The sequence below is a fragment of the Xyrauchen texanus genome, chromosome 39 (genome assembly GCF_025860055.1).
Source record: "Xyrauchen texanus isolate HMW12.3.18 chromosome 39, RBS_HiC_50CHRs, whole genome shotgun sequence".
NCBI classification, from domain to species: Eukaryota; Metazoa; Chordata; class Actinopteri; order Cypriniformes; family Catostomidae; genus Xyrauchen; species Xyrauchen texanus.
In genome coordinates this window covers 25,126,962-25,139,545 of record NC_068314.1, presented here as the reverse complement: position 1 = coordinate 25,139,545, position 12,584 = coordinate 25,126,962, and the positions used below count along the sequence as shown (strand labels likewise).

At 45.6% G+C, this 12,584-nt stretch overlaps 1 protein-coding gene across 2 annotated transcripts in view; it reads left to right on the top strand.

The window, feature by feature from the left end:
* Positions 1 to 12,584, top strand: part of LOC127633039 (succinate--CoA ligase [GDP-forming] subunit beta, mitochondrial-like) — a 161,020-nt gene that overhangs the window by 132,019 nt on the left and 16,417 nt on the right. The window lies entirely within an intron of this gene.

Below are 12,584 nucleotides of genomic sequence, written 5' to 3'. Positions count from 1 at the left end.
GGAGTAGTAGGTGGTGTATTTAATGCGGCAAGGTTTAGGAGTGTCAGATGCAAAAGTAATTACATCATCTTGTGGTGGTGTTATTGTCAACATGAAAGGACATTTGCGAACGACTTCCGTAATGTGACATATATCAGCGTTAGTGACCCTGGATATTCAACAAGGCAAAAAGAAAGAGCGGGATTTGATTTTATCCATCAGGAATTGGTTGGAACATGAAAAGTGTGCATTCTATAACAGAGTTTGCTGTCAATTGATGGCTATTCTCCTACTAAAACACAGCCAGCACCAGTTGGTTGGAACTTAAGCTGCCTCTGTGACATCAGCTGATAAGGAAAAGTTAATACATTTTGGTAAAAGATTGGAAGAATTTGCACTAATGAATTGTGCCTAAAAAGACCAGGAATATGGTAAGAAAGTAAATGGGTCAATTTTGATTTCATGCCTACTTTATATATCTCTGTGGATGTGAGGGCGTGGTCTAGCGCCCGTCTGGAGGGAGAGAGAGAGTGGTAAGGACATCCACCCGAGATGAATTGTGACTAATTACCATCTCTGTGTTCACAGTGAGAGTCAGGGGAGATAAATAGATGGCCAGTTCTCAGAGAGAGAGAGAGACAGGCAGACAGACATACATACCAGAGTCTTCTTGTCTGTCCCCTGAGAGAGAGAAAGAGCCTTTTGTTGTGTGAAGCTGGAAAGCAGACTGTTTATTTGATGGATGCTGAAAAGCCGTCTTGTGTTTTGAGTGAATCTGTACAGTGATTTCTGTTTATTTGTGAATAAAACAGACTCACGTGAACTGTGGAAACCGGTTCCCGCTTCCTCCATTATCTGCCCAACCTGAACCTTTGTACAATCTCTATATTGTTATATCATCCTAAGGATTTCATACATTGGTGAATGTCTCACTTAGTTCTCTTTCGGGTCTCTATGTTAAGTAGATTTAGCAGAATTGCTGCTCAGTGGTGCACCTACACTCTCGTATATGCGCTGGGTAAAGGATCAGTGAATGTAGTGTGTGTTTCCTGTGCTTTTGTGCATGTGTGATACATGTGCTGTCTGTTCCCCTGTCTCAGTGCTCTCTGATCGACACACATTAACCCCTCTGAGGGGGTTGTGGGATATTTATGTCTGTCTGTCACTGATGGCATGTCTCTCTCCGGGATGAATAATGTTCCTGCTGTTGTGTGCTGATGTCAAATATTATTGCTCCACAGCTGTGTGTGTGTGTGTGAGCGCGTGCGTGTGCACGTGCATGAGTGAAAGGTTTTGCGAGAGGAAATGAAATCTGCAGCTTTGACTGGCATGTGTCAGCTTTCTCGCCATGCATGTGTGCTTGCTCTCATTTTTCATCCTGTCTGTCATTTTATCATTTTTGCATATTCTTCCAGTTTTTGTCTGTCACTCTTGCACCTTATTTTTTTCCTCTCTCATTTAAAAAAAAAAAATGTATTGTGGGAATATAAGGACATGATCTAAATGGCTCTTATTTGAAAGAGGCAGGCTCTGTTTTAAAACCTAGTAAGCTGTCTCACTGCTCTTTGCCAACATAGGCAGCTACCTTCTATGGCAGCATTCTTGCTTAAATGGAATCTTATAAAAGCACATGGGGGTTTCTATTCTTATAAACAACACACCATTGAGCATAAATATGCTCAGGTTTTGACTATGATGGGCATTCGCTTGCTCTTTTTTTTTTTTCTCTCTGTCTGTCTGATTAGAAAATGCAAGAAGAAAAATAAAAGGACTTAAAAGCACAAAGGAAAACACACACAAACTCAGACGGTGGTATCAAAACCCCCCAGAGCCTGTATGCTTTAATAGCTCCTTTAAGCCGAAGAGCTTTTGTAACTCTGCTTTTTAACCCGTACACTGTATCCTACTAAGAAGGACTATAGTACATGCACATTATATGTACAGATGAAAAAAAAAAAGCATTCTCATTCATCTCAATGACAGTCATGCCACGTCTCTAATTACTCTGGAGCTGCAGGAAACGTATGTCTTGACAACCCTGATTGGCTGATGGCACCATTAGAGCATGCACAATCCAAAGACTTTCACATGCAACTATTCTGGTGTGCAATGCTGTATTTAAAGGAATAATCCAGGTTCAGTGCAAGTTAAACTGAATCAACAGCATTTCTGGTATAATATTAATTACATAAATATTTTCAATTTTTTTTCCTTAAATCGTAGTTACTGTAAGTTGCTTACAATTGTAACAAAAATATTGTGAATGAGGCCTGTCTAAACATTAAAATACACACGGTTTCAAAAGTGTACCCACAAGAAATAAACAACATGCACTCAAAAAAATAATTTAGCCTATTTTCAAGATTTACACATTTCAATTTTATAACAAAATCCCATCAATACGAATTGCGTTTACGGACTGGCCCCATTCACTTCCATTGCAAGTGCCTTACTGTAAGCACAGTTTCAGCTTTTAGTGCAATCAATTAATTGAAGGTGTTTGAACATAATAAATCATGAATTACCTGTAAAAATAACGGTGTTTCTCTGCAAAACCTTTAATGAAAACTTCTGTAAATGTATTGTTTTTGCACTTTATTTGAATAAGGATATTTTACTTTATTTTTATGGTTTTTGTTTGGCAGCCGCTGCTGCCAGTCATTTGACTGTTTTTTTTTTTTTTAATACAGTGCATAAATATAAATCTAATAAGATTTACCTTAAAATTACAAAGATAAATGTTAAATTGTTAGTATGGACATAAACCTTTGTATAATGAGCTATATATTTAATTACAAATAAGTATTGTCATTTTACATAAATTTGTCTGTAATTTTAGAAAACAGAAATAATACGGTAAAATAATTTTTCTGTCCAAAAAGGAGAAATACATGTAATTTGTCATTATTGTGATAAAATGTAAAATTCCAGTTGGGTTGTTACATTTTACAGAGTTTTTAATGTAAATAAAAAAAAACTGAAAACTTCTGTAAAATTGTATTTGTTTTCTGTAAAATTAGGATTTTTTTTTTTTACAGTGTATCAGCTACCATCATTTAATAGCGATCAATCACAGGAAACTGTGTGATGAATTAGTTAGAATACATGGCTACTTTTAAATGATTGTCAATGGAAAACCATGCTTTTTGAAGCCAAATTATATAGTTTCAATATCTATCAGCATTGACTTACTAGACCATGCTAACCAGCCAAACATGGCAGAGATGGCTTTATGGCTTTTTGTTTTGTTGCGCCACTCCTGGTTAAGACACGGTGTTAGTGTTTCTCACAGTATTAAAGGAAAGTCCTAGGTGTCCCCAGAATGTGTCTGTGAAGTTTCAGCTCAATATACCCCACAGATAATTTATTATACCATGTTAGAAATGCCTCTTTTTTTTTGGTGGAATCAAAAACACGCTGATTTCGTGTATCTCTCTTTAAATGCAAATGAGCTGGAAGAGGACTGTGCCTTTACAGCTCGTGCTTCAGATACTACAGCAACAACAAATCAGAACCAAAATGACTGACAGCGTAAATACTGGAGTTCAGCCATATATGTATGAATATGTGTGTGTATATATATATATATATATGTGTGTGTATGTGTATATATATGTGTGTATGTGTATATGTATATGTGTATATATATATGTGTATATGTGTATGTGTATATGTGTATATATGTGTGTGTATGTGTGTGTATGTGTGTATATGTGTGTATATGTGTGTATATGTGTATATATGTGTGTGTGTGTGTATGTGTATGTGTATGTGTATATGTATGTATATGTATATATATATGTATATGTATATATATATATATATGTATATATGTATATGTGTATATCCGGTCTCTTTCTATCAGTGGTAACTTTAGCTGTATTAGCCGTGGAATCAGCTAACGCACATTCGGAAAGGCGATTTGCAAACATTCACAAAATATAAAGTGCAATACTTACATCTTCAGGATATAAAGCTGGAATACGAACAATTGGTACTGATCCATGCTTCAGAATTTTTTAAATTTTTTTTTCATTACAGTTCTGGGGAAAAATTATTTTGAACCTTAAATACTGAAGGCCAATTAATCTTCCATCCAAATCAAAATGAATAAAATCTCCATTCTGTTTCTAAGTAAACATTGCCTGCTGTAGTGTTGCTGATACCTGAGTTTGTGTGTTTGTCTGTGATTATTTTAACCTTTCTATGAGTGTTCTTATCCTTGTGAAACTCAATCTGTGGCCCTTTTTTCTATTGATGTATTCAGTCATGTTTGTTGTGTGGAAATTGAATGATGCGTTGTCTGAAAGGATGGTCTAGCTCATCTCTGATATGATTCCACCTGAAACGGTAGCCGTCACAGTTCGTAACTGAGGCACAAGAGATGCAGACCTTGAAGCGGATATGGCCGATGCTGGTTTCAATTTACTATAGGACACACTGCACCCCTCCATCTTCGCCTGTAGTCTCTGGCTGCAAATCCATTTCTGCTTTGATTGGTTTCTTTTCATTCCTAGACAGAGAGAGAGCACACAGACATGTCTTACCATGAATTCACTTGGTACGGCAAGATGAAGGATGTTAGCACAATGTTAAACCATAACAGCTGTTAATTTTCCGCAACTACAAATAGAAAATGGCACGTGTTTTTTGTTTGTTTTATTTTCTTCTCCCAAGAGCGCTTCAATGCCACAATGCTGTCTCTAATGAGCAGAAATGTTTGGAAGGAGGGAGATAGTGGCCTGAAGTTTAAAACTTGTTGTAGGATAACGTGTTCTGTTATTAAGTTATTCTGCCTGCAATATGTTGGGACATGTTGTCTCACTATTTGGGATAAGTTGTCACAGTTCAACCTGTTATTAAACAATTGACTTAGATTACATGTGGAAATTCACCTGTCGACCGGCCTGATTTTCATGAAAAATACCTTTAGGTTAAAATCTGCTTTCAAAATATATTTGAACCTTTCCTTACTGTATGAAAGTGTGGTTTGATTACGTTTGCTTCTTATAGCTATAAGAGCTATTATTGTTTATTCACATTTTTACAGAGACTCATTTGAGACAGCCTAAATAGAAGAACCGTGGCAAGTTCTCAAAGAAGTTTGGAACAACCTTTCTGCCAACAACCAAGAAAAACTGTGTCCAGCTTTGCGAATTGTTGCTGTTTTAAAAGCAAATGTTGTCACATCAAATATAGATTAGCTTTGTTTACTGGATTTTATATGTGGTTAATTGATAAATGAAAACTATTTATTGAATTGTTTTGAAGACATCCACACTATGCAACATTTTTCACAATTGCCTAAAACTTTTGCATAGTAAAATAATAATATAAATAATATAAGATTTATATGTTATATATAATTACAATGTTTTAACAAATATCTGTATCTATCTATATCTATATACACCGATCATCCACAGTCCCCCTCGTGCCACCAAAACAGTGCCAACCCGCATCTCAGAATAACATTCTGAGATGCCATTCTTCTCACCATAATTGTACAGAGCGGTTATCTGAGTTACTGTAGACTTTCTCAGTTCCAGACAGTCTGGCCATTCTCTGTTGACCTCTCTCATCAAGGCATTTCCGTCCACAGAACTGCTGCTCACTGGATGTTTTTTGCACCATTCAGAGTAAATTCTAGTAACTGCTGTACGTGAAAATCCCAAGAGATCAGCAGTTACAGAAATATTCAAACCAGCCCATCTGGCACCAACAATCATGCCACATTCCAAATCGCTGAGACCACATTTTTTCACCATTCTGATGGTTGATGTTAAGATTAACTGATGCATGATTATATGCATGATTTTATGCACTGCAATGCTGCCACAAAATTGGCTGATTAGATAATCGCATGAATGATTTTTGGTTCCAGACGAGCTAGTTTGAGTATTTCTGCAACTGCTGATCTTCAGGGATTTTCATGCACAAGAGTCAATAGAATTTATGCAGAATGGTGCCCAAAAAAAAAAAACATCCAGAGAGGGGCAGTTCTGAGGACAGAAACGCCTTGAGAGAGGTCAACATAGAATGGCCAGACTGGTTCAAACTGACAGTCTACGGTAACTTAGATAACCGCTCTGTACAATTGTGGTGAGAAGAATAGCATCTCTGAATGCTATTCTGAGATTCTGGTTTGTGCTGTTTTTGCAGCACGAGGGGGACCTACACAATAGGTGTAGAAGGTGTAGGTAAAGAAGGTGGTTTTATGTTGTGGCTGATCAGTGTATATGTATCTATCGATCAATCGATTGATAGATAGATCTATTGTGTTTTTCTTAGTTTCAAACTACATTTAACTTGACACAGCGATCTAAAAACTGTATTTTTATGACAACGCAACCAAACTGAGATACTCCAAAAGCACCGTCTGAAGCATGTCTACATTGACGCATCCTTAGACAGGCCCTTATAATAAATCTACATATCTCAGAGTGATTGACGATATCAGTAGCGAAATGGATGGCTGTGATCTTAAGCGCAATGGTTGGCTTATGTTCAATAAAATGAAAATAAATAAATAAATATATTGGATTCTAAATGATTCTTGCCTTATCAATGATTTAATCATCTGCCACAATAATGTAATGCATTTTAATTATCATAATGTCATATTTTTTTATAATATACATTTTATTGATAATGTAAATAAAACTAATCGGTTACCTAACGTAACCTCGGTTCTCTCTAGATGAGGGAACGAGTATTGCGTAAGCTAGCTTACGCTACGGGAAAGATTAATCTTTTCTGAGATATTGAAGCAAGAAAATTATCCTTAATTTTGTATCCATTGTCAACGCAGTGCAGCAGCTGCATACCTTGAGCGCTAGCGAGCTCATTGGGTGCTCTGCGGCAACTGCTGCAGCCTATAGACGAACTTGAGTGAACTCGCGTCCAATGACAGGCGCCCGCGCCGTCACTGTATCAAAGCCCGCCAGAATGGGCGTGACTAGAGTGCATATAAGCGTAAGTTCGTAGGCTGGAACCCTGGTTTTCATTGAATGAAGCGAAAATCGCCGTGGCGCTGAAGCACGGCCGGCTACGCAATACTCGTTCCCTCATCTAGAGAGAACCGAGGTTACGTTAGGTAACCGATTCGTTCTCTTCACGAGAGGTTCTCTCATATTGCGTAAGCTAGCTTAAGCTATGGGAACCCATTGTCAACGCCGTGCGCGCCAAGCATCCACTGCATGAGCCCCGGGGTGGGGGGACCCGGGGAGCCCTTGTGAGTGGGGGAATAAAATTTGGCCGGCAAGAGTGCGGGCCAGTGTGTGTGTAATACATAAGCACATAGTGGGAAGGGAAAGACAGAGCGGCGGTGCCGGTCTGTGTGGAATGTGTCCCGTCAGTGCAGCTCACCAGGGGAGCTGTAGAGTATTAAACCGCTAGTAGTTTTGCCTGCAGGGCGGGCACTTCCAGATTGTAAAATCTGACAAAGGTGGAGGGGGAAGCCCAGCCCGCTGCCACACATATGTCATGAATGGAAATCCCGCTGGACCATGCCCACGAGGAGGCCATGCCTCTAGTGGAGTGAGCCCTAATGCCTAACGGGCATGGTAGGTCTTTTGACGCGTACGCGGCAGCAATAGCGTCCACTATCCATGTAGACAGTGTCTGTTTCGAGGCAGCGAAACCTTTGGTGCGCCCTCCGAACGAAACGAAAAGCTGCTCAGAGCGTCTGGAAGAGGCGGAGCGCACAGTATACAATCTCAGTGCTCTGACTGGGCAAAGGAGATTGGCGTCGCGTTCGCTATCGGATGCTGGCATCGCCGATAGGGAAATGATTTGTGCTCTGAAAGGAGTACCGATCACCTTGGGGACATAGCCGTGTCTAGGCTTTAAAATGACCTTGGAGTCACTTGGTCCAAACTCAAGACACGCAGCGCTGACAGACAGCGCGTGAAGGTCTCCCACACATTTAACTGATAGAAAAACGGTTTTGAGTGAAAGGTATTTCAAATCCACGGATTGAAGCGGTTCGAAAGGGGGGGCTTTCATAGCTTCGAGAAATACGGAAAGATCGCGGGGGGTTCATCCTTCTAGCTCCCCTGAGGAAGCGGATGACCAGCTTATTTTTTCCCAGTGACTGGCCGTGCAGGGGTTCAGCGAACGCCGCGACGGCCGCCACGTACACTTTGAGCGTGGCTGGGGATCTGCCCTTATCCAGCAGCTCTTGTAAAAACACGAGCAGCGACGACACCCCACATGTCCGTGGGTCCAGGTCTCTGTCGGTGCACCATTTTGAAAACAGACCATTTGGACGCATAGAGTCTTCTCGTGGAAGGGGCTCTAGCGTGTATGATAGTGTTTATTACTCCTTCTGGCAAAGCGACTGGTAGTCGTTGATCACCCACGCGTGCAGCGCCCAGCGCTATGGATGGGGATGCCAGATCGTGCCGCGAGCTTGAGAGAGGAGATCTGCTCTCACTGGAATGGGCCACGGGGCTGTCAGTGACAGCCGCGTAAGCTCTGGGAACCATGTCTGATTCTCCCAGCGCGGGCTATGAGGAGCACCGAGTGACGCTGTTTCCTGATCCTCTGCATTACCTGTGGCAATAGCGAGACGGGAGGGAAGGCGTAAAGCGGGCGGTTGGGCCAGTCCTGGGCCAGCGCTCCTCGCTTTTCGAGAAAAATACTGGGCAGTGAGAGTTCTCTTCTGACGCAAAGAGGTCTATCTCTGCTCTGCCATAACTTCTGGACTGTTTGAGCATGCAGGGACCATTCCCCTGGGGAAATATTGTCTCTGGACAGTCTGTCTGGGCCGTCGTTCAGGTGGCCTGGCACGTGCGTCGCCCTCAGCGAGCGCAGGTGGCACTGGGACCAACTCAGTATGCGTTTTGTCAGATGGAAGAGGTTCCTGGATCTGACACCGCCCTGACGGTTTAGATAGGATACCACAGATCTGTTGTCCGAACGGACCAGGACGTGGTGACCCTGAATGACCGGGAGGAAGTGCACGAGCGCGTGCTCGACCGCTATCATTTCCAGACAATTTATGTGAAGGAGCTTTTCCTGAACTGACCATAGGCCAAAAACCGGAGAGCCCTCGCAGACCGCGCCCCAACCCGTGTTGGACGCGTCTGTCGAGATGACTTTTCGGCGAGATACAGCTCCCATCGTCACTCCCCGCTGATACCATTCAGCCACTGCCCAGGGCTGCAGAGCTGAGATACAGGTCTGAGTCACTCTGATCGGCTGGCGGCCCGTGGCCCAAGCCCGGCGAGACGCGGGTGTTTAGCCAATGCTGAAGCGGGCGCATGCACAGTAAACCCATCTGAAGTACTGCTGCGGCTGAGGCCATGTAACCTAGCATTCTCTGAAATTTTTTCAGAGGCGTGAGGCTGTTCATCTGAAAGGACGCGGCTAGTCGCTGAACACGGCACGTGCGCTGTGTAGATAAGCGAGCCGTCATCGCCATGGAGTCTAGTTCTGTTCCAAGGAAGGAAATTGCCTGACTGGGCTGTAGTGAGCTCTTGGTCCAATTGACTGCAAGACCCAAACTGTTCAGATGACTGAGGAGAACTGTCCTGTGAGACAGAAGCTCCGTATGTGACTGTGCCAAAATCAGCCAATCGTCCAAATAGTTCAGAATTCGCAAGCCCTGACTCCGCAGGGGTGTGAGCGCCGCATCCATGCACTTCGTGAAAGTACGGGTGCTAAAGACAGGCCGAACGGAAGGACGGTGTATTGATAAACCTGGCCGTCAGGCTGAATCTCAAGAATGGCCTGTGACGGGATTTATCTGAATCTGAAAGTAGGCATCTTTCAGATCGAGAGAAATAAACCAGTCCCCTGGCGCACATGCACGAGGAGTTTCCTGATTGTAAGCATTTTGAACGGTCTTTTTGCGAGCACTTTGTTCAAAACCCTGAGATCTAATATTGGTCTGAGGCCGCCGTCTTTCTTGGGGACAAGAAAATAACGGCTGTAAAACCCCGACTACGCTCAGAGAAGGTGGCACTCTCTATGGTCCTTTTGCACAGAAGGTTTGCTATTTCTGAACGAAGCATGCAGGCTGCTTCCGTGTTCACAGTAGTTTCGAGCCACGCTCTGAAGCGGGAGGGCGGCGATCGAACTGTAGCAAATAGCCCTGTTTTATTGTGCTTAACACCCATTTGGATATCCCTGGGATAGCTTTCCACGCTTTGAAACGTAACGCTAGAGGGTGAATGGCCAAGTCGCCCTGATTGCCGCACACAGCGAGCTGAACAGAATGTGTGAGCGTGCTTACTGTGCTTATGCATGACTGCTCGCAGACAGCAGGGACAGGCTGTTCTGTGAGTGACTTCCCGATTGAGGTGAATGGGGAAAGAGTCACGTCTGTGAAGTGATGCGTGAGCATAGTCACGGGCATGGGACATAGATACAGAGAGGTGTTTGCTGGCCGTGTGACAGAGCGGGCAGAGAAGGGGCGCGCGCACGGATTCATGGGCGCGTTTATTGACTCTAACACTCGAGCTGGCTGTGCCTGCTTTATGTGAGTGGGCTCTGATAGGGACACGGGAAGTGTAATGCTTGTGTGTAGAGGTGAACACTGGATTGTGGGCACATTTTCTACACAAGGCATGTTTGCTTTTTACAAGATTTCTTTGGGTCGCCGTGAAAACGGCATTTGAGTGCAGGCAAGCGGGCAGTATCACCGGCTTGTTGGCTGCTGAATCCACCACTGCAGTAGCCTGAGAGAAGGGGACTGACAGGGGGCGAAGCTTTGACGGTGGTCCGGCCGCGGCGGGACTGAGCCGTCGTTTCCTCAACAAAGCTAGGAGGACTTCGGTTGCTCAGGTTTCAGCGCAAACTTAGGCCGAGGCCCGTGGGGGGGGCTGTCTGAGCGCGTTCTAGGGCGGCCGCCCTGTCGACGCTGAGAAGTCTGGCTTTGCTGAGCTGAGCGCTGTGAAGAGGCTCGTGCAGGAGGCTGGTCACGTGGGCGGCCTGCAGAGGAGCTAGCGCGACGAGGCAGGAAGAGATTCATGGCTTGGGTGGCTTTCTGGACTTCCGAGAAACGGTCAACAATGCCACTCACCGCGGAACCGAAGAGACCGGACGGAGAGAGCGGCGCGTTGAGGAACGTGGAGCGTTCAGCTTCTCCCATGTCGGCTAGCGTTAGCCATAGGTGTCTCTCGGTCACAGTCAGCGCGGCCATGCACTTCCCTAGGGCTTGAGCTGCAGCTTTGGTGGCGCGAAGGGCGAGATCCGTCACGCTCCTTAGATATGAAACAGCCTCTGGGTGCCTGCCTTTCTCATCCCACTCTCGAAGAAGGTCCACTTGGAGAATCTGTAAAACGGCCATGGAATGCAGAGCAGATGCGGCTTGGCCGGCGGCGCATAGGCGCGGCCAACACAGGCGGAAGTAGTTCTGCAGGCCTTAGACGGGAGCACTGGCTTAGACCGCCATCTCGCGGAGGGCGGGCAAAGGTGTGCTGCTACCGAATCCTCGACCGGGGGGATGGAAGAGTAGCCCCTCTCGGTGGCGCCGTCCAAGAGGTGGAGACATGGGATCGGTTCCTGGCCGAGAGAGGCGCGTTCCATGATTTAGAGAGCTCGGCGTGGAGTTCCGGCAGGAAGGGAGCGGCCCGGGTTGCGGGCGCCGCGCGGTGACGGCTCTGAAGAAAGCAGCCGTCGAGTCTGTTGGGAGCCTGCTCAGAGGGCGGTGACCACTTGAGCCCGAGGCGGTCGACGGCCTGTGTGAGGAGGCGCGTTAGTTCTTCCTCGACTCCGGCACGGGTCCTGCTGGATTCCTGGGCCGAGGAGGAGGCTTGGGAGCCTGACCACTCCTCGCTTTCTGAAGCCATGATGGAACAGCAGCCCTTATCCTCCGCCTCGTCATCCGAGAAGGCAACAGTGCGGCCGCTTGGCAGCAACTGCGCGTCCCGCGGGGGCGGGGAGGGTGAAAGCGAGGCTCGAGGGAGAGGCTCCGGCGAGGTAGTGGCTTCTAACACTGGTTCCAGCAGCCTTTGGGAGCGGCGCTTCTTTCTGTGCGGCGAAACGAAAGGTGGCGTGGCGGCTTCGGTTTTGAGTGCTTCGAGTCGAGCCCGCAGGGTCGACATCGGAAGCTCCTCGCAGAGGTCGCATCCGCCGTCAGTGAGGGCGAGCTCTGCATGTTTCAGTCCCAGGCAGAGAGTGCAGATGAGGTGGCGGTCTCCGGCGCTGAGAGGGGCGCGGCATGAGGCGCAGGTGGTGCGAGGCATCTTTAAAAAGACACTCGTTGCTCTTTTTGTGAAGTTCGCTGAGGAACTAGCTTGCTCTAAAAAGGATACGTCGCCGGATGGCGTAGCTTGCAGGATGGCTGAAGGTGGCGAAGACGGCCGGCTTCTTCGAGCGCTGTCCAAGCTTGCTAGATGCCCCTCGAACAGCGACGCGGCTTCTGCAGTTCAGAGATGCGAAGAGCTTCGCTGAATAGATGAAAATCAGGGTTCCAGCCTACGAACTTACGCTTATATGCACTCTAGCCATGCCCATTCTGGCGGGCTTTGATACAGTGACGGCGCGGGTGCCTGTCATTGGACGCGAGTTCACTCAAGTTCATCTATAGGCTGCAGCAGTTGCCACAGAGCAACCAATGAGCTCGCTAGCTAGCCCGCTCAAGGTATGCAGCTGCT